Here is a 23,101-nt window from a genome sequence, read left to right on the forward strand (position 1 = left end):
TGCCTTAATCCCAAAAGGTACCTCTTCATGGTGGGTTGCCTGAGCGGGGCCTTGGTGCAAACCCGTGCTTATTTAAACACATTTCCCTTTAGTTGTGTGAAACTGAATAAGATCCTTGCCACCTCTGGAATCTCCAAGAGGATTATCTGTGACCCAGGTTTATAGAGACATAGCCGCAAAAAAGGTTCAACTCCACTGGTACCAGGTGCACCATTTGTGCATGTCTCTAGGAGATGCGTCTTCCTTGCCCAGCTTCCAAGAGTGGAGTGCCATTTGAAGAGGAAGACGATAGTCCATGCAGCCCTAGAACCACTCCAGGGGCCCAATGACCAATGTTCATTTGCACCATGGAGGGACATGGGTAAATGCACAAGTTTGCACCACATGAAAAAGGAAGCACATCTGGGCTTAAAAGATAATGGAAAGGGAAACCAAAGCTTTGCCTTGGGACACTGGCATGCACAAGATGCCCCTACATGCTTGGTGAAAATTAATGTATGTAATCCAGTATATACTTCCAAGGAACAGAAACACCCACACAATACTAGAAATTTGTATTGGGAGCTGCCTAGATTAGAAAACTGTCCTCCCAAGAGCCCCTGGGCAGGTAGAATTTGCACACTCTAGGTTTCCCCTGGGGGAAAATTCAGGGGCACAAACTTCACACTATGCATTGGGATCTATCTTAAGGAAAGGCACTAGTACTGTGTGACTGTAGGTTTTGCGGGGTCAGGAACCATTGCTACAGCACCTGGTGCCAAAGAAGGAAATGCACATATTAAAGTCGGTAAGCCCTTTTCTTTATCTGTGAATTGTTATATTAAAACAACTAGATTTAGCTTATATTTGTGGAAAGACATATGTTTTATCTGTTGTTCCGAAGACAATAATGCACTTGCAGATCGACGTGAAGCATTGACCTTTAAAACAGTAGCCCTGAAATGATTCTGTATGCATCTGACAAAGCCAATAGGCATATTTCTTTGGATAGCCATTTATGTAATTGCTGCAAGCATATATAAGTATTACTCTAATGAGGGTTAGTGCTTCCTTGTACTCGAATTGTCACTAGGTTCTTTGCGGAAACAGAAAATGCCTACACACAGGAGGGTGATTCCTTAAGGGTTGCACCCTTCTTATTCTATATGTTTTCTTTTATATTTGTAACTTTGTGCATAGTATTTAGTGGTGCTTGTATTAAAGTAATTTCCCTTTTTAAAGCAGAAGCACTGACTGTACAACAAGGTCGGCCTGGGGAACCAAAATCACCTTTGGCAAAAATTCTCGAAACAGTCCCAGACTCTTGGTCTTCTTTCAGAATCCCTCTCTTTCCTTCCTTCCCTCCCTCCTTCCCCCTCTCTCTCTCTCTCTCTCTCTCTCTCTCTTGAAGCCTCTCATGCTTTCTGCAGTTCACCTGGGAGAACTGGGGAAGCTGACAGAGGAACTAGGAGCAGCTCTGGGCTTTCTCAACCAGCCACCAAGGGTTCCATCCCACTAGGAAAATGCCCGGTGGAATAAAACGCCTGGCAAGCCCCACAAGGCAAATAAAAGAAAAGATAAAAGCTTTGATTCACTTCATGCACCACCATTTTGTCATGCACAGCAATTCCGTTTACATATGCCTCACCTCATATGCAATGTCAAACTGCAGTGTATACACAGCGAGGTTTCTAGGGCTGTCCTCAACTTCCAAACCCTGAGCATATTTCTCATGGCTGTAGAAGGACAACTTGTTGATGGTGGCTTGACACATACTGTTTAAGATGCTGTGTATGGCTTACAAGGTTGTCTAAGTAATGGTCCATCTTGTCGGGATATTAAAGGCTGTGCACGCCAGGATAGACCAACTGCAACATGACCCACAGTAAGAAAAGTGAAATCCAGAGAGCTTACTCTTAAAGTGAAGGACAAAAATCTCTGGAGACCTGTATGAAGAATTTGACCTCTGTTATGTAGGAAAGGTCAGCAGAGACCGATTTGGTCCCAAGCGTCTATTGTTCTTTATGAGACTTCCTTAGATAACTTTGTCTTAACAATGCCGTTACGTTTTGGCACCACCTTTAAGATGCAGAAGGCCCGCTTTAGGAAAATAGACAAGCATAACATGAAGATGTGCTCCTATTTTTGTAGAAATGTCACAGATATTTTTGATGTGATCAGTAAATGTCAGAATTAATATCCAACTGCTTTGATTATGTTGCCTGCCATGATCAGTAGTGGAAATATACACTAGTCATTAAGTTCAGTGTAAAAAGGGGAGTTTGAGAAGTGATAGAGCTGGTATAAAATGTGTTCAAGTTTGGAATGGGTGATAAAGACAATAATAGTGATAAGCATAGAATTAAAATTGCTTCCACTGCGAATATGTAATAATTCTTCTCTATTTTCTCTAGGGTTTTCCTCAATATTTCCCCATTCAAGTAAGATTTTAACCATTATTTTCTATTTGATTAGCAGTAAATGTATGGTATGCGAAAAAGGTCACGCATTTTCAATTCTGTACACCGTCTTCATGAATCTTCTCATATAGTACACCTTCGTTGGTCATAGTTAATGTTTCTATTGCTTAATATTTCAGTTATTTCAAGAGTAGGTCTTTTAATGCATCTTATGACAATTTTGTCATCAGATGGTAAGACTCATTGCAGTTATTGTCAATATTTTGCAAAAATATTGACTCCAAATTTGTTCTTTTGACTGGCCTGGTAATCATAGGGTCTCCTTTGATCACTTCCCAGAAAGTAAAAACTTCCAGGGTAATTTTTAACACAAAGTTCTCATTTGCCCGACAGGTACATGTACTAGTTAACTGCTACAGCTTCTAGTTTTCATTGCTTTGGATAATATTTCCCCTTCTTTAGTCAAATGCCATGAACAGCGACACAACAAATAGAATCCAATTGTTTTTGTTGTGGATACCTCTACTTCTGATCTCAAAATGTTAACGTTTCGTCAGAAAAGCATACAAGAATGTACTGGGGAGAGCTGCATATGAGCCGGCCATTTTAATTATTATAGGGCATGAGAGCATGTGTTGGGGAGTAGTTGTTATCAATAGAATCAGCAAGACCAAAATGCATCTGTGTTTTACTTCAGATTTAAGTGTGGCTTGCTCAAATTTCCAGGGGTAAGATATTTTTACCCACAGATCCAGTAGCGGCTGCTACCGGGTGGGAGTGGTGAGGCGGGGGCAGGGGAGGAGGGGAGGAGGGGAGGAAATAAACAGAAAAAAAAACGTACCTGGGCCAACTGACCTCAGTCCTCTTCCTTCTTTCTGTCTCCTTTGGCAGCAGGAAGCAACCGGGCTCCCCGGCTACCCTAAGCTAATCACAAGGCTGCTGTGCATTATTGTAAATAGTCTGAGTGCCATGGTCCGGGGCTCCAACGGGGACTGGGAGGCTTTGCATGTTCCTCCCCAGGCTGTGTAATGCAACCAAATTGAAAACATGAAAGGTGCGCATGACTGTATGGCCGGCCCGAGATTGCCGGCCAAGCAGTAATGCGCACTTAAGGAGTGCAAACCACTCCTCCCCTTGCTTCGGCCAGCCCCGCCCGAAAGCCATTGACTTCAATACGAATAATACAATGATAGTAACGATACCTTATTATCATTTTATTTTTGATTTTGAGGGGTGAGGCGAGGCTCCTCCACCTTAGCGGAGGAACTGTAACTGCACAGATCTAATGCTCACAGCTTTTTATTTAGTCAAAAAGCTTGTTGTACGCCTAGAAATTCACTCTGCTCAAAAAGGCAACAGCCATAACCTGAGTAAGATAACCTCAATACAAAAATGACATCTCATTTAAGGCTGAGCAACCAAAATGTATGGGTTGTGTGGCTCCTACGCAATGGCGGAGGAGTGTCACCCCACTGCTTTCATGCAGTGATAGAAGCAAAAACATAAAAAGATAATAACATTGAGTTATTATCATTTCATGTTTTCTGTGCGGGTGGGTGGGGCTTCTCTGCTCTGCGAGCAGGGCAGTGGGGGAGTGGTTTGCCCACTCCTAAATGCGCAATGACAGTTTGGTCGGCCCTCCTGGGCCACCCAAACCAGTCATGCTCACTTTCCCACTTATCCATGCAGGCTCCATTACATGCCTACCCCTCCAGCCGCTGGCTGAGCGCTGTGTCACGGCACTCAGACCAATCAAAACGCTGCATTGTAGCATTGTGATGGGCTTAGAGAAGGGCGCCTGACTGCCTGCTTCCTGTTCCTGAAGTCGGAAGCAGGAGAACAGGAGCAGAGACGCGGGTCCGGCGAAGGCAAGGTAAGTGATTTACTTTTATTTTTTTTGCTCACTCCCTCAATTGCGATACACCCCACTGCACGAACCCCCCCCCCCCCAAGCAACCACTGTGACCCCCCCCACCCACCACCCGTGAGCCATGCCGGCCACAACTGTTGTATCCTTCCTATTTGTACATGCTCATGTGTGCTTACATGAACACAGAGGAGCAGGGCAACTAGTGTAGTTTACTGAAGCACATCAACATTCAGTGGCATACCAGTCAGCAGGGGAGTTTGACAAGGCTGTGTTCTGGCTCCCACCCTATTCTCCTTGTACATGAATGGAATGGTTAGCTTCCTGCAGGAAGAACCAGCCAATGCACCAGCCTTGGTGGGGTGACAAGGTGCAAACTCTTCTGTTTGCAGATGACACCCTGCTGGGTTGCAGCGACTACTTAATAGATTCAATCAATTTTTATCTCCACAGAAAGACCAGATATCTGGAGCCCTACCTAGACATAATTCAGGTCCTCCCGAGACAGGATTTTATACATCCATTTTAGGTTTGGCTCACTCCCTGTCTGTGAGGTAATAGCTAATTGGCATCCATGTAACCGAACATCAAAAGATTGCCCATGCTGCAAAGACCCAATGGAATCCGTTGCCTATGTTATGTTTTTTGCCAGGCTTATGCCAAACCAAGGTCTAAATGGCTAAAACCGATCTGTCGACAATTGGACAAACAAACTATCAGGATGCCTTGCGCATTTTAAGATCAGATTCTAGACCAGTTTTTGCTTGTGGAGTGGCCAAGTTTATAAGCCATGCATGGTTCGTAAGAAGGAAGGCCCATTTAGGAAAATTGAGCTGATCTATGAGAAAATCACGAAGGCCACCGAATCCAGAAGTAATACCATCAACACCCCTCCCATGTCATCAACACATGATGAAAGGTCACTCATGAAGTTTCCTGAAGTTAACGATTCTGATCTCACATCTCTCATCAGCCACATTAAAACAGGGTCCCCTGATGATTTTCTGCCTGCTAAAATGGTTGCATCCCTGAGCTTCTTGCTCAGGCCAGAAATTCGGTCCGTAATAAATCTCTCCCTCAAGGAGGGACAGGTGCCTCTAGAGTGTACGAAAGCAGTGGTGAATCCTATCCGGAAGAATGCGGCATTGCCTTGGACGGACTTTTCTAACCTCCGCCCAATCTCCCTTCTGCCATACCTCAGCAAGATCACCGAGAACCATGTGAACACCCATTTGTCTAAATACATCGAGGCATCAGAAGGTCTAGGCTATTCTCAATCTGGGTTTAGACCTAACTACAGCACCGAATCTGCCCTCCTCTCTGTGACCGACAACATCAGGATGGCACTGGATGGAGGGGGCTCTATGATTCTGGTGCTGTTAGACTTATCCGCTGCCTTCGACACGGTGTCACATGATATTCTTCTCGGTCGTCTACGGAAGGTGGGGATTGGAGGCTCGGCCCTGTCCTGGCTGGAGAGTTTTCTCTCGGGCCGCTCACAAGGTGTCAGATTGGGCTCCCTTCACTCTATCTCCAGGGAGCTCACCAAGGGAGTGCCACAGGGCTCATGCCTAAGCCCCACACTTTTTAATGTGTATGTGGCCCCCCTGGCTGACATTGTGAGAGTGCATGGATTCACCCAGATGTCGTATGCCGACGACACCCAGCTTTTGTTCCCTTTTCAGACCCTCAGACCTGCAATTAAAAAATCTTTTGCTGAAGGCATGCGTGCGGTGTCTGATTGGGTGGCCTCTAATTGCCTCCAATGCAACGTAGGCAAAACTGAGGTCATGTTGTTCGGGGAGGCCCCCCTCCTGTGGTCTCCTGAGTGGTGGCCATTGGATTTGGGGCTGGTACCCTGCCCCAAACAGGCAGTAAAGAATCTTGGAGTGCGGTTAGATCAGACACTACTGCTAAAGGAACATGCTAACCAGGTAACCGGGTCCTGTTTCTGGGTCATCGGACTCTTAAGGCGTGTGTTCCCATTCCTGCCCGGCAGTTATAGAAAGACCCTTGTCCAGACCCTAGTGGTCAGTAGACTAGACTACTGTAATGGCCTCTTTATTTCAGCCAATGCGAAACAGCTCAGCAGACTACAAGTGGCCCAGAACACCGCAGCAAGATTGGTCCTTAACGCCCCAGCCAGTTCTCCCTCACGCCCTCTTTGAACAAACTCCACTTTTACCTGTTTGGCAACGTGTCAAGTACAAGGTCTGTTGCACAATACATAAGTGTCTTTTTGGCTCAGGCCCCAAAAATTTCGCTGAAAAATTCAACTTTTACAGTCCTGGACGCTCTCTACGCTCCAGTAACCAACTGCTGCTTCAGGTCCCCAAGATTAGGAAGGTCAGACAAGGAGGCCGAGCTCTATCCTATAAGGGCCCTCCACTATGGAACTCGCTCCCTCTCACTTTGAGACAAAATACCAACTTTCAGACCTTTAAGAAATCACTTAAAACATACCTGTTCCCGGCATCTTAAAATACAGTACAGCCTATGGACCTTAGGTAGACACCTTAGATGTAGCACAAGCGCGGAGATACCCCTCCGGGGGTCGAGTCCTGCGCTATATAAGCAAATAAATAAATACATAAATAAATAGGATCATCAAAGTATCATACAGGATGAGGATCACACACATCTGACTAAGGGCTCATAGGAGGGTAATATATGTCTCATCAAAATGCTATGCACATGCACTTTATTCTTAATAATCAGTCTGCCATTTTGTTTTGAGAGGGTTGAAAAAGCCATTGAAATGACTGCTGGGTACTGCTAACTAGCTCCAATTGAAGAGGTCCTAAATGTGAAAACATTTTGATGCACCTCCTTCCTCTTCTATACCATTTTAAGTATGTGTTATTATTGTAACGCTGTGCCAATTGTTTTTATTACTGATCTGTTGAACTTTATATAGCTCTTTCGCCATAGCCGTGAATCATGAAGAATATAAAACTGTAATGAGTTGCTGCACAAACTGTCTACTTTTTCATTTCTTCCTTTATAATAATTTGCGTTTGTATGTTTAAATTTCTTTATTGATTTTCAGCATATTCATTAAACATAACAATAATACAATATATGCTTTTAAGTACTGCTATAAGTCCCATCTAAGTGGGATGGCTTAAATAAGAAAAGGAAAAAGGAACAAATCCCTCCCCCAAACCCCCCCCCCCCTTCCTCTGAGACATGAAAATTCGTGCTATGTGCCCACGGTCTCGCCCCCCTGGACTCGCTGGCGCTGTCCCCAAGAATCATATGTCCGCTAATGTTTCGCTTCTTCTCATGGTACTGCCTGTGGTGGGTCTGCCAGTCGCAACAATCTCAGGTTTCTAGGGCATGTGAATTCCTTAAACTTCAAAGTCAGCAGTGACCGAAAGGGTTTCCAGAGATCTTGAAACAAAGGCTCCAGGATTGAAAAGTGAGGAAATCCTCTCCATTCCAACGAATGCCCCACATTCTATGGATCCACCCCAGATAAGTAGAGGAGTTGGTCGTCCCTCAGTGAGTTAGAATGTTTTGAAGGGCCGCCCCTTGCGCTAATGTGATATTCCTATCCCTTCATGATCTAAGCGGGAAGGTGAGCAGATTGGGAAGGCCTAATAGGATGTATGCGGGAAAGTGGGGGATCTGGGTATCAAAGTGGGCGTCAATGTCGTCTTATACCTGCGTCCAATAGCTTGAAATTCTGGGGCATTCCCGCAGAAGGTGGGTCAAGGTACCCAGCAAACCACATAATATCCAGCATTGGGGGCTTCTGGCTGGGTTACCTCTGTGGAGTCTCTGTGGAGTGAGAAACCAATAGGTTGCAATTTTCGTTGCGGTCTAAATGTTAGCTATGCTGCATGCCATGTGGCAAGCTCTATAATATATATCCGTCCACTCGTTCTGCAAAAGCGTCCTGCCCAACTCCCCTTCCCATCTCAGCTGTTCAGAGGATTTATCTATCCTGGGGGTGCGTCTGAGAAATCTATAGAGTTCTGTTATTAGGTATGAGTCTGTGTGCTTTGTCACAAACCATTTCTCAAATCGCGTGAAGGTCCTTTGAGCCCCGTCCTGAACCCCTGTCTACATAACTCAGTGCAGAATTTGCTGGTAGCGAAAGCGTTCCCTCTCTGGGGGCTCTGTTGTGTACTGAAGTCTTCAAATGATAAGGACCCTTCAACGTCAAAGAAGTGTCCTATGGCCTGGCAGCCCTCTCTTGTAGACTGAACAAGACCAGTAGTGAATGAAGGATTGTGCACTCTAGGAGTAAGTGGAGAAGGGAACATCGTAGGCCTGTTGATTGGGGCCACTCTGTCCCAAGCTGTTTAGGGTAGCGTGTATGACTTTCGATTGGTATAAGTTGTAGGCCGTGCCTTCTTTGTAAGAAAAGGCATCCCCCCGTAGGGGTTGTCGAGCCAGGGCATTGTCCATAAACAACCAGTGCTTCTCGGACTCTGGTCTTGACCACTTTACCAGGGGTCTGAACTGCACCGCCCTTTTTATAACTTTTATTGCACGAGTTGTCGAAATAAAGCTTATACAACAACTTAGTTTAATTTCATCTTGTAACACATTTTTTTTTTAATTTTTACCAGATTCAGGGGTCTATTTATGAGAGTGTCACACAGTGCAGCACATCAGGTTGCCTTGCTGCGCTGCACCATGTGACGGGAAAATGGCAGGAATGCGCCGTATTTAAAGCAATACAGCAAATTCCTGCCTTTTCCCCTATACTGGCACCCTTTTGGCAGCCTAGCGCTACACAGCACACATGGAAAGAGGAAGTAACAAAGAGGTTAAAAGTTATTTCTCCATGTGATGCCTCTCTGGGAAGGCGCATCTTTTTGGCGCATTCCCAGGTTTACCAGTTCTGTTAAATTTGGGGATGTATCAAAAATGCCCATGGAATGCCTCCCTTGCACAGAGAAAGGCAAGGCAGCGATTTCCGCTGCGGTGCTTTAGATGTATGGAGCCACTCAGAGCCATGCAAAGTGGCCTTTCTTGGTTTCTTAATTTCATTTAAGGTTTGCGTTGTGCATGTACCACTTTGTGTGGTGCAAGCACAACACAAACCAGCCCTCTAAATAGGCACCTCAATGTTTAGGAATGTGACATATGCTTCCTCACAGAGATGGTATCTATATAATAATGTGTTAAATAGAAGTGAACAACATCTGTTGTTATTGACAATATTTGTGAAATGTCAGTAACCATTTTTAAATTTAAGTTATCAAATTTAAGTTAAAAATTCAATGGTATTTTATGAACTAGTACAATGCTATAATGCCAATTCCAGGGTGATTCCATATTTCTCAGGGAACAACCAGGGTCCTACTTAGGATAGCTAGGCAATTCCCCATCTGAATATATATTCCCTCCTGTGTGAATGGTAATTCAGGATGCAAAAATACTAGATAAGTGACAATGGAGCATACGAATCATTTAGGACTGCTTGTTATCAATAGGGCTTTGGGATTCAATGAGGTTTTGATATCAATTGCCCTGAGCCTTACTTTTTTTAGGTAAAAATAAAACTGTATGGAGCATGACCTATCTCCCACATAGCCTTTAAATATGAGCACTCATATGGGCCGGGCCACATTTGTTGTAACATGATTAACCACGTGTGAGGATCACACAAACTTCAACCAACTCTTTCCACATAGGTCACACTAAATCCACACACTTCTACAGCCAAACGCTCAGGACAGTAAAGGAGCACGACACACTATTGGCAGTTTTGCACGACACAATAACCAGATAACATATTTTAGTTTAGATATCAGAATATACACAATTATAAAGAAGATCATTTTGAAGTCTTTTACTATTAGACATGAAATTTGAATAAACACTTCTTTAAGACAGATATTGGTCATTCTCTGTATTTCTCTCTTGCTACATGAATGACTTGTATTTGGTATGAATATTTCTTATCAAAAATGTTACTTTACAAAATGTTTTTTTTCTTGAATAGGGATTTCCTCCTGTACTTGGGGTATGTATACATTATGTATCAGCAGTAAATGAAGACCAGTAGTTCTGTTGCAAAAATAAAGCACATGATAGTTTGTATAATCCAAAAATATGTACATTGTATTTTTAAGTATTGATCATTGAGCATATTTGTCATGCTTTAGGAGTTTACATGTTTCAATTAGAATGCAAGATGGAAGATAGTACTGGGGGCTGCATTTGAGTCAGCAATTTTAAATAATAGAGGGCCATGAGAGTATGTGTTATTGCACTGAAAAGTCCAGAATCGAGTTGCGGAGTAATTGTGATCAATAGAATCACCAAGACCAAAATGCAAGTGTGTCGTACTTCGATTTAGGTGTGGCTTAATCAAATTTCTAGGGATGAGGCCTTTTTACTCACAGATCTACTGCTCAAAGCTTTTTCTTTAGTCACTAAGCTTGTCGTACTCCTAGAAATTCGCAAGTAAGTAACTTCTAATTCTGGGGTAGGACACTCAGGGGCATATTTGTCAAGGTTTTGTGTTGCCCATGTAGCATGCAAGGGCAACCAGGGCCATGCAAAACCTAAATGAGATTTATCAAGCCACGGAAGGTCACCAGATTGGAAGTGAATTTTTAAAAAAAAGAAAAATAATTCAATAAAAGAGAGTTGATAAAAGGTAAAATTGAGCTATTTATATGGGATTTTAGTGTTACACAAAATCACTGAGTGGTACCGTATAAATGCAAGTACTAGATCCCACCACTGAACACCAATGTGAGAAACTGGGTTATTGATTGAGGGGGCCGAGAACCCTACTCAAGCAAAAACCACAATCCTTGTCAGGGTCAGCTACAAAAGCCACTAAATTAAGCTGTTCTTAACTCCCTGGTAGCTTTGCACAAAAGCTGTCAGACTTAACATCAAGGCACTGTGTAAAGTATGTATGCATCACACAAACAGTAACAAAGTAAAAACACAAAACAAGAAAAATCCCAAACCAGCTTCTAAAAATAGAGTACATTTTGATAAATAAAATAAGACCAAAACAATAAAAGACCAATGAGTAAATCCAGAGATGAGCAATTTTGAGGTTTAAGGCAGATGTAGCGGAGAAAAACACGCTTAGAGTCCAGGAACTGGGGAGGCACCTCTCAGGGATCAGGGACTCCCTCTAGCAGAGGCTCAGGAAGGTCCAGTGGCAGGTCCAGTTGCAGCAGATCAACGGGGTATTTGCAGGGAGGTCTGTGGTGGAGCTTGCTTTGTCCCTGTAACTCAGAGCAGGAAGTAAGACAACTGGCTCTATGAGTCACTCATGTAGAATGGGATGAAGAGAGCAGGTCCAGTCTTCCTTCGCAGAGGTAGTTCTCAAACACCAGGGCAGTCCTTTATGGAACAAGTTAGGTCTCAAGCAGCAGGGCAGTCCCCTGGAGAATAAGGCAGGCCTCAAAAAGCAAGGCAGTTCTCTGGTGTACAAGACAGTCCTTCTTCTCTAATGTTGGCAGATTGTAAAACTTACAAACACAGGGTCCCACTATCTAAAAACAATGTACTCTAACCTGTGGGCAGTTTAGGGCCTACTGTAGAGGTGTCTAATATGCATTGAAAATAAAGGTTTAGGTATTGCATAGGGTTCCTTTGCCAGGTGAAACTGACATTTTAAAACTGTACTACAGGTTGAAATGGTAGACCTGAGACACGCTATAAAGTACTAATTTAGAGGGTGGCGTAACAAGTGCTGCAGGCCTACTGCTAGCATTTAATTTACCGGCCCTGGGTACATGTAGTTCCCTATAGTTGGGACTTCATTAAATGGGTCAATTTTAACATGTTTAAAGGAGAGGGTACAAGCACTTTAGAATTAGTTAGCAGTGTAAACTGCACAGGGTCCTATAGCCAACAAAAACAAATTCAGAAAACCGGAGAGGTGAATGCAAAACATTTGGGGGTGACCCTGCAGAGAGGTCCAAGTTCAACATTGTGCAATTACGTTTCTTCACTGTGAATCCATTTTAGTGATCAAAGAAAAAGGAACAAATTATGGACGGAATGCTGAACAATGCAAACATTCACCCCAGTAACAAAGATCTGGGTTTAATCCATCGTTCTTTTGCTCACCACACCACCCCAGTTTGGGCGAAGCCATATGCAAGTCAGTCTTAAACCTGTGCCTCATGGGAACTGTCCTGCCCAAACTGCCAAGGCAGGTCCTCCCTGACGTGGGTCCTGCGCTCTCCATGCCACTGGAGTCAAGCTATCCTGGCTGATGAGGGGTAAAACCCTAAAACCATTCCTAAGATGTTTGTTTCCAGTCCAGGGAGGACCTGGTCTGGAAGTTTGGGCTGGACTGTTCCCATTGGCTGGGTTCAAACTGGAATGGCATCTGGAGCAAAAAAAAGCAATGGATTTAGGCCCAGATCTCTGTATTGGCGTGAATGTATGACATTGTTCTGCATTCTGTCTATCAATTGTTCCTTTTGCACTTGTCACCCCGAGTGGGACGGGTATGCCCAGATGTGTGCCCTGTGCTCTCCATGCCACTGTAGTCAAGCTATTCTGGCTGATGAGGGGTGAAACCCTAAACCAGTCCTAGGATGCTTGTTTACAGTCCAGGAAGGACCTGGCCTGGCAGTTCGGGCTCGACTGTTCCCATTGGGCACAGGGTCAAGACTGATTTGCATATGGCTGGTTCAAACTGGAATGGCATGGGGAGCAAAAACACGATGGATTTAGGACCAGATCTCTGTATTGGGGTGAATTTTCAGTTCAGAGTACACACTGTATAAAAACCTCACTGATATACGGTTTAAGGGAACGTAACGTTGTTCAATCTATAACAATAAAGGCTTTTAAATGAGGCACAAGACAACTGACTTTCCTATGAGTTATTAATAAGATCATCAGTGCAGAAGGTATGTGGATCACTTATTCTACACAAGGCCACTCAGTGACGTGACATAAAGTGATGAGTGAAAGGGGAACAATCCAAAATATTTTTTATTTAATATGTCTTATCTCAGCTGTAAATAAAGTGACTGTCAGTGACACTTGCCGAAGGGGCTAGCCAAGAGATGTAATCCTGGGCCTTTATGGTGCTGCTCTTCCAGACAGGATGCAACATAGTTGAGGCATGGAGAATTATGGGACACAGCCATCACTGCCTCACCACAGCTGTCCTATTGGCACTGGTAGAAGAGTGGCGATCCTTGGGGGTCGGACAACTAGCACTTGGTCTCAAAGCCTATGCTCACCTGCCACCCACACACAATAAGCTGCAAGCATGTCTAGTCACTGTGAGCACAGCCTGTTCACAGAGGGGACTATGATTATAGTAACTCATTATAGTAACTCATGCTGTGAAATATGCTTTTGTGCCAACAGCCTAACCCTTAGCTTGCAGAATGGGGACATGGGGACTCTTCAAAGAGTAGGTCTTGAGAAAAATTGCCCAACCTTCTAACTGTCCTGCAATACAGTTTGCTAAGATCTTCAACTAGTGGATTTACTATCTCAATAGCTCTGCGGCAAAAGGCACAGCTTGGAAACACAGATGTCAACCAATGCTCCAGGTTACTATTGGTCACCGTTTCAAAGGTGTATACATACCACCAAGATGTATACACCTTTGAAACGGTGACCTAGAATTCATAACGCCAAGATAATAGTCTGCCAGCCACATTTAAAAGCAGGCACACCTTAGGTTTAATCATGGCAGAAACTACTCTGCCTTCATCGTGATTAAACCCCTCCGACGGTCCTGCAGAGTAAGGGCCTTTGGATGCATACCCTTAATTCCATCCACCTAATTTAGGGGCATATTAAAAAACTGCAGCTAAAGCGGCGATAATGGGCTTGATAGTATGCCCTTGAGAATTCCAAAGAAGTCCAAGGTGTGGTGTGAACATGGGCTTCTATTGGAATTCTCCAGGGCATATTATCAAGCCCATTATCGCTGCTTTAGCTGCAGTTTTCTGCTGCTAAACTGGCGATAATTTTAACGACGTCCTTGATAATATGCCCCAAAGATGGGTGGAATTAGAGGTCAGTTTTCACTGTCAGTCACAACCAGGAAAGCCATGTGGCACTGTAAACTGCTAATTGCACCCCTCACTATGGGAGAGGACTCCCATGGCGAGGGGAGCATTTGCTTTTTTAGTTTCAAAAATAAAATCCTGCTCAGAGATTTTCTTTTTGAAATTAAAAAAAGAAAACAATTGGCTCCATCATGTTGAATAATCCCTGCACTCAACTGTAACCAACATTCAACAGAACCCCCATGACAGCGGTTTCTGCCAGTGCTCTAGAAATGACCGCCAGCTTGGCAGTAATTTCTGCATTTGGTTGAAGGGACCTCTGTCAGGGTTTTGGAATAGTGTACTCCATCTCTGTCTCCTTGATGGGGACACTGGCCACCCACCGTTATCTAAATTATGAGCTAAGAGTTTGTCTTTGTACAACCTGATTCCTAAAATAAGGGCACTTGGCTCTGTTCCAGATCTGTGTGCAAAATTCATGGTATAACCCCAGAGGTAAGTTCTGTATTTAGGAGTTTTGTTAGAAAATTATATGTATAGTCCACCATTTTTGTAATAAGGAATTCTGCAGAAGATTGTTGATAAGTGTCATTTACTGGCATCAAGCAATGCACTTCTTGGCACATATATTTGGTGACTATTATGGAAAGCATATTAATTTGCATTGGTAAATGTGTTGTGTAGGAAATTAGGCTACTGTTTGAGGGGGATTAAACCCTACTCAAGCAGCACCACAATTCTTGTCAGAGTGAAACTCAAATCAAACCACAAACTAACTGCACTTAACCCTGTGGTGGCTTGATACAAAGCAGTCAGGCTTAACTTAGAAGCAATGAGTAAGGTATTTATTCAGCACTTCAAATAGCAATAATGTGAAAACACAACACAAGAAAAACCCAACACTAATTTAGAAAATATAGTTAAATGCAATACATGTCTTGAGACCGAAACAACAAAACCCCAATCAATAGAACCTGAGATATGCAATTTTAAAGATTAAAGTGAAAATATTACTTAGAAGCACAAAGCAGCAAGTGTAGTTACTCGATCGCTCTGACTGGGACCGTGATGGAGCACAGGCCGGATACAGGGACCAAGATAGGCCCACTGAACAAAGTACCTTAGATGCTGGTTGTATAGCATTGCAGGATTCCGTATTAAGGCTGTGTCATGCAGCAGTGGTTCAGAGAAGCTACCGATGGCAATGCGAGATCATGCATTGGAGATGCGTTGTGCATAGGAGGTTCTGATGAGACCGTCAACGGGGCTTGCACTGAGAGGTCCTGCACCATCCTTGAGGATGCCAATAATGAAGGCTTGCGATGCAAAGTCCTGTGTCTGGGATGCAAATCGGAGCGGCAGTTCTGAGAAGCTTTGGGCTGAAATGCAAGAACCTGCACCGGGGATGCATCGTGCAGCAGTGATTCCAATTTGGAGCTGCAAGGAGATGCATTGTGCTGTGTCGGTTCTGCCCAAGTGACTACAGCTGGGCTTGCAGAGCACTTTTGGGCACAGTCAAGTGGCAGCATTTGGGGGGCAAGAATCATAGCAACCAGAGTACAGGTGCTAGGTTCAAAGTAGTTGGAATCTTTTCTGTCCTTGAGGCTCTCTCCAGGAGGCCAGCCAACTATTCCTTGAAGGCCCTCTGGTGGTCCTGAGTTCAAAGTGCAGGTCCAATCCTTCTCACTCAGGCAGCAGGGCTGAAAGGCAGCAGAGTAGCAGTCATTCTTGCAGAGCAGCACAACAGTCCATCGGAGTTTTCCACAAGCCCCGAGGTGTACTTAAGAGTTGAGTCTGAGAGTCCAATATTTATACTTAATGCTAGTTTTGAAGCAGGAGAAGGTTCTGGAGATTTCCCCTCCCACAAGTGGTTGGAATTTTCTGCCTCCCTGTCCTAGCCTCAGCTTGTCTGAAGGCACACGAGACTGGCGTGAAACTCTTTGTGAGTGTGCTGAGGCAGAGTCTTTGTGATGTACAAATGGGGTAGGTGGCATCTCCAACTCTCCCTATCAAGTCAGAGATGGCCCATCTTGTCAACACCTTGTCCCCCTTTGACTCACTGTTTGGGAGTAATCCACAAAGACTAACTTCCGGCTACACCTAGTCATGTAACTCAGGATATAGGCTGCAGGAGCCAAATGGTTAAGACAAGAAAATGTAAACTATCTAAAATAGTGGTATTTTCAGAATTTTGACTCAAAATCCAACTATACCATTAAAGGGGGTTTTAAATTACAATTCTTTAGACACCAAACTTGACATTCCTACCAGTTCCTAATTGAAAGTTATCCCTTAATAAATGTCATAAGGGTAGGCCTTGCAGAATTGGTAAACAATTTTAAAAGTTTGTTTACTACTAGAACATTTAAAACTAAAAAATAAACATGTCCGACATTTTTAAATACACCGTACCCTATCCTCTGGGCTATGTAGATCCCATCCTAGGGGAGTCTTACATATATGAAAAAAGAAGATTTACGCCTGGCAAGAGGTTTATCATGCCAGGTTGAAATGGCAGTTTTAACACTACACACACAGGCCGCAACTGAGGTCCTGAGACATACTTGACAGTCTACTTAAGTGGGTGGCACAATAAGCGCTGCAGGCCTACTAAAAACAAGTTAATTTACAGGCCTTGCATACATGTAGTGTAGTACCACTTTACTAAGGACTTAAAAGTAAATTAAATGTGGCAATTGGGTGTAAGCCAATGTTACTATATTTTAGGAACTGAGAATACATACTTTAGCACTGGCTAGCAGCGGTAAAGGACACAGAGTAACAAGGCCAAATCAAACGAGATCAGCAAAAAAATAGAGTAGTAAGGCAAAAAGGGGGGGACATGTAGTTCTTAATTTAGATTTTTGAACTGGCACAAACCTAGCTCAAAAGTGCACTGAGCCTAACAAAGCATAACCTGTAATGGTTGCATTTACAAGATCCCTGAATTTGTCCCTGTTCCGAATACTTCCCTGTACTTATAAACCCCAGGAATACTGGTTATTCCAGATGTGTGGAGTTTAAGAGGGTAACAGTGTAACCCAGAGTATACCCTAATGAAAGATGAGTTGCCAGGAAATTGGTGATTCTAGATCCATTTCCACTGCCATTTCCTAATTTGTCACAAGAGTTTCACCTCGAGATTCTGTCTGCTTTAAGCAACCTAAATCTATAGATGAAACACTAAGATTTGTAGTATTCCTGCAGACCTCATATTTCTGATGAGGACAGTAATACTACTGTTACTCATTGTAATTAAAAGGTACTTATTAATAAGACTCAGTATGTTCCTAATGAGACGGGAGAGTAGAAACAATGGTGTGATTGGGGGCATTCCCTAGAAGCACTTACTAGGTACATTTTATGGCAGCACATTTAAAGTTCCTTTTAAAAACCTGCTATTTGGATTAGACAAAAAAACTATTTCAGGCACAGAGAGAAGTGATTTGACATTTTTTGCCATTTAATTACACAAATTTTAAACTTGTCAAGGATTCACAAAAAATGTTTTAAATACACTTTGAAAACGATGTGAGTTACAGTTTTCCAGGAGTTCTCAAATGCGTAATGTGTATTAAAGCAGAATTTTTACCAGGTGGAAATATTCTGTTTACAGAATTATTTTGCAAATATGCATTTGCACATTTTCTTTTTTGATGTTTGTCCCTCCATCTGTGAAAAAACCCATATTCTGCACTGGCTCTACATATGGGTTTTTTACCTCTACATTTTAATCTTAGAAAAACATTTAGAGCCTCATTGATGAGTTTAAGACACAGGGCAGCACAGCAAGTCACTTTGCTGTGCTGCCCTGGATCAAAAGAAAAGGGCAGGAATGTGCTGTATTTATGCTATACAGTCCATTCCTTTCCTTTCAGACAGGGCCAGCGCACAAGATGGTGCCTAGTGCTAACACAGGCACCCTTGCACAAAAATGCAAGGGTGTCTGCGTTGTTGTCAGGATTGTTTTTGTGCAGGAAGAGGCATCTTCCTGCACAGAAACAATCCATTAAAGCGTTTTTCTCATTCTATATGTGCTGTAGATGCAGCACACATGGAAAGAGAAAAAAACAAGGAGAAATTAAAACATTTCTCTTCGTTACAGCTGCTCCAGAGAGGCATACGGTTTGGCACTGAGTCAGATTATGTGATTTTGTAAATCTGTGGCAGCTACAAAATCCATGGGTTTTGTGTGGGAACACACACCACAAAACCCATGGAATGCCTCCTTGATGCACAGTAATGCAAAGCACTGCTTTGCCTTACTCAATATCAATGAAGGCTATGCAAAGCCAAGCAGGGTGGCTTTGTGTCATCTCATAGATATGATTGGGAGGCCTGCACCCCCTGAGCATCAAGAAAAGAGATGCTTCGGTGGTGCAGGCCTCTTGTAAATTACCCCCTTAGTATTTTCTTTAGCAATATCATCTTTGTGTGGATTTCCAGGGTGGTACATTATAGGCAATAATCAACCTCTATAAGATGTTCACTAATTTTGCAAATAGGACCTCCAGAAATGTCCTCAATGTCAACCATAACTCTAAATGTGAGACTGATAAATTTCCACAAGACTGGCAGAATTTCTGTATTTGTAAAATACATTTGTGGGGGAACAATTAAGATGATCTTCATTCTTTCAGTTAGAACTGGAAATTCTCACTCACAAACTAATTTTAAGGTAAACTTCTAATTGTTTATTGCATTTTGAGTATACCAAAGCCTTTGAAAAATAAATGGTTCACCATCTCCGGCCACGTGACCAGAATATCTTTAAAAGAAAGCATTCCTCTACTATCAAGAAGAACCTTTCATTCTGGCGAAATCTGAGTATTTTGCAAAACCGTCTATTATTCTGTAATTTTATAAAGGCTTTATTTGTGTATACATTATATCATATAGTGGGCCCGGTGCAGCGCAATAAAACAAGTTTATATACATAATACTGTGAAAAACAATCTAAGTTGAAATCTTGTTTCTTCCAGAAGTAAGACAGCGGATTTGGAACTGATAATTGCCCTGAAGCCATGCTGGTGAGTAACACATGATGTATTTCCTCTCTCAGTCGCTTAGATTAGCCTCTCATATGATAAATCCTCTGAACAGGAGGATGTACAGTGAATGGGACGTTTCGATTCAGCAGTCATTTTCTTTCATATGAGGAGAAAACAAGTTTGTAATGTTTTGAAATGTAAGCTTGTTGTTTCTGGAGGGGATTTGCATAAAGTAAGTATAAAGCGAGTAGTAGTCATGAGACAAAACAAGGAACTGGTTTGTCTGGGTGGCAGTGGGTAGAAACGTTCCCTCTTGAAAAACTGAACGGAGCATTCAAAGCATTTCTCCTTTTAGCTCACTTTACACTTGTCCAGCTTTCTATAGACTCTGGTCTAAACTAATGTCCACTAACTTTGTGGAAGCAATGCATTTGACTCCTTAGCTTTTAATAGACTCTTCTGCTGCCTCAGACACCGTAGTAGGTTGACTTATTTCTAACTTGGACTCCCTGGCACTGCTGTTACACGAGCAGGCATTTTTAATGCATTTGTTTTGAGTAAGTGCGAGCAAGACCCTAATTGCTTTTGCTTACCAAATCAGACGGCCATCTTGGGGTCAGGCAGAACCAATGCGATAACCAAAAATCAATTAAGAGGTTTGTGTAGGGGTGTACACGTTATTCTGCGAACACTTGATCAAATTTAGTAGTAGAACACACAATACCAGTATCACCCATACCAACATCACATGACCATTACCATCATTACCAATACCACTACTGCCAAGTTCACCATCAATACCATCACAAGACCACCATCACAAATGCCACAGCAACAGAACGACATCCATCAATACCAAGCCCACCACCAATACATCACTATAATATTGACACCACCACCAATAAACTGATACCATCACAATACTATTCATATGAATAACACCACCACCAAGACCACCATCAATACTAACACCAATACCACCACCTCTGTGCCATATCAATCTTGCCACTACTGCAAATAACACTGCCAGTTCCACCACCAAGACAACAATCAGTGCGACCATTAATAATACCAGTTCTACCTACCCCACATTATTGTCTATACTGCCACCAATGCATATACTACTGATTTCACCTCTATCAATAAAACTACCACCCAACGCTAGCAGTACCATCACCAATACCACCAATAGTAACAACAATGCCATCAACCAATTACCTTCACCAATACGGAAGCCACTGCAAATACCACCACCACTAATACTGCCACCACTAATACCACAATCACAGGCCCCATCAATACCTCAGCCAATAGCACTTACCACTAAAGTAGCACCAACAATACAGCTAACACTAAAATACCATTAATACAACCATCAATACCACCCTCAAAAACCACCAATAGTGCAACTTTATTAATATAACCAATACTAGCACCACCAATACCAATTTAACACAACCATATGATCGGCAATGCTACTAGCTCTAATACAAGAACCAATACCACAGACATGTCCATTAGTAGTGCCATAATCACCACCAACACCAATTCTACCGCTCCCAATAGCACCAATAATGCCAAAACCACCCCCATTTACACCATTACAATACCCACTTCCAACAACACTCCCAATAGCACCCCCAATATCACTAATTTAATCACCAGTACCATCACCACTAATGCTGTCAACATCATAACCATCATCAGTAGCACAAACCCCACTGCTACCAATACTCTAAAATAATACCTACTAATACATCACCAATACCTTTAATAATACTAGCATCCATAGAATCACCAGTAGCAATGCCACAACCAATGTCACCATCACACCACATCTACCTCCACCGTCGCCAATACAACCACACTACCAAAAGACCAATACCTCTAATATTGCCACCACTACTTGCCAAGACCATCAGCACTACCATTACTAATATTTCTACCACCAATTCCGTCACTAATATAACCAATATCACAATCACCTACAGCACCAACCTTGCAAATACTGCACCACAAATATCAACAATACAACCACCATAATAACAATATACAACACCACCAATGCTGACATCAATTTCCACTATCTCTACCAGAACCATTACCACCACTACCAAGCATAGGCAAAGGCAATAACTTTGGTTTCAGTTTGCTTTTGCCTGGAAGTGTTTCTGCACACATGTGTCTGCAAACCTGCAAAAGTGCTTTCCTTCGTAATATAGAGTACTCCGACGCCATTACCAATATCAATACACCGCTAGAATAGAGAACACACAACGGTCTCTCGACAGCTAGTAACCTAAAGAAACTGCTTTTCTACGTCAGATACACCTTCGTAATATAGAATACTCCGATGCTACTACCTCGAACATGCCTGTATTAATACACCACCAGAATAGAAAACACACGAAAGTTTCTCAACAGGTAGTAACCGGGAGGATTGAGGCTTATACGCGTCTTGGCACGTGCAGAAAGACACATGCCCTAATCTTCAGACACCAAATCTGAAGGTCACCGTTACCAGAAAAGCTTAACGAGATGGGAAGGGTGTAGCTAATTTAGCCCACCACAGATACTCTCACAACCTTGAACATTAAGCTATATAGCAGGAGAGTCTATACGACCACCAGTCATCAATAATAGCGCAGTTATTCAATACGAGCAGATCCTCTTTACAACAGATGATATCACAGCCTACTCAAAAGACTCTGAGTCAATAGACAATCACTAAGGAGGATACTACAAGACCTCTTATTCCACCACCTCTCTTCCTTACCTTCGAACCTGAAATGAGGACAACAGCATTTAAAGATTTGCTATTTTAATGTTTGCTTAAAGTAATGAAGTATTGCCATTTTCTCGAGTCTGCTTATCTTTAAAATCAAATGTTTAAGTTGAACATTGATAGACATCACCATCATTTTGTATACACTTGTTTCCTTTTACTATTACTCACTCTTTTTCCTTCTAGGTATCACTGACCATAACTTCGGAGTATTTACTCTGAAACAAACCATACAGAATTGGGCAACATCCTTTTCTCACACTTTAGCTCCTAAAGAAAGCCCACAGACCCCCCTCTGGGGCACAGACAAGGGCTGAAACATGTCGACCAAAGTATTGGACACAGTTATATAGTGCATTGGATTCGTAATCAATTCCTAACTGCACAAACCACACCCCCCGTTTTTATTTACCTCCCATACACCTGACAGAATGAATTATTTATGGCAGTATGTGGGAGGCTTTTTAACATTTCACCTCACTTTAGCACCTATCACTCACCACCGATTTCTGATCACTACTGTATAAACCAGTGGTTCCCTCCAGGTTGGGGAAGCATACAGAAAGAGACCCGGTGATGATGCTGTCACATAAATAACAAAGGCGGAGAATCAAGATAAAACTCGACACGACCTGCCTACGTGAATGATGGTTTTTTAAGTACTCCATAGAGTACTGACGGACAAAACACATTGAACCCTGGTTGCAGGTACAAGTGAACCATTCTCATTGATTCTGAATGACTAAACGGAAGCTGAATGGATCATAGCCCCTTCTAGCTCCCCCCCCTTGATTTTTGTGGTAGATGTATGCTCACCCACAACTCTGAGATATGTGAGCAGCAGATCCAAAAAATCCAACAAGCATTTGCAAAGCCAATAGGTTTCACCTGTGAACCTTATTGGCTTTGTCAATGGGTTTCAATAGAAAATTCAAACCCTGATTTTCAAGCACAAATGGAAGGTTTGGAGAGGACATACATAAAAAAATATGTATCTGTGCTTTGAGAAAATAGTGAATAGTACGCAGTGAGATGTACAATCACAAGAGTAAAATATCCTCACAGAATGTGGAAAGGAGCAG

The 23,101-nt window shown here is 42.7% G+C and overlaps 1 long non-coding RNA gene across 1 annotated transcript in view; it reads left to right on the forward strand.

Moving 5' to 3' along the window:
• Window positions 1–19,280, forward strand: part of LOC147727587 (uncharacterized) — a 34,872-nt gene extending 15,592 nt beyond the window's left edge. Inside the window, exons 3-5 of the long non-coding RNA XR_015309493.1 lie at window positions 2,394–2,420; window positions 10,229–10,249; window positions 19,226–19,280. This is a non-coding gene — a long non-coding RNA (uncharacterized LOC147727587). The remainder of the gene's footprint in view (window positions 1–2,393; window positions 2,421–10,228; window positions 10,250–19,225) is intronic.
• The last annotated feature ends 3,821 nt before the right edge of the window (window positions 19,281–23,101 follow it).

Source organism: Lissotriton vulgaris, chromosome 3_1, assembly GCF_964263255.1.
Source record: "Lissotriton vulgaris chromosome 3_1, aLisVul1.2, whole genome shotgun sequence".
Classification (NCBI taxonomy): domain Eukaryota; kingdom Metazoa; phylum Chordata; class Amphibia; order Caudata; family Salamandridae; genus Lissotriton; species Lissotriton vulgaris.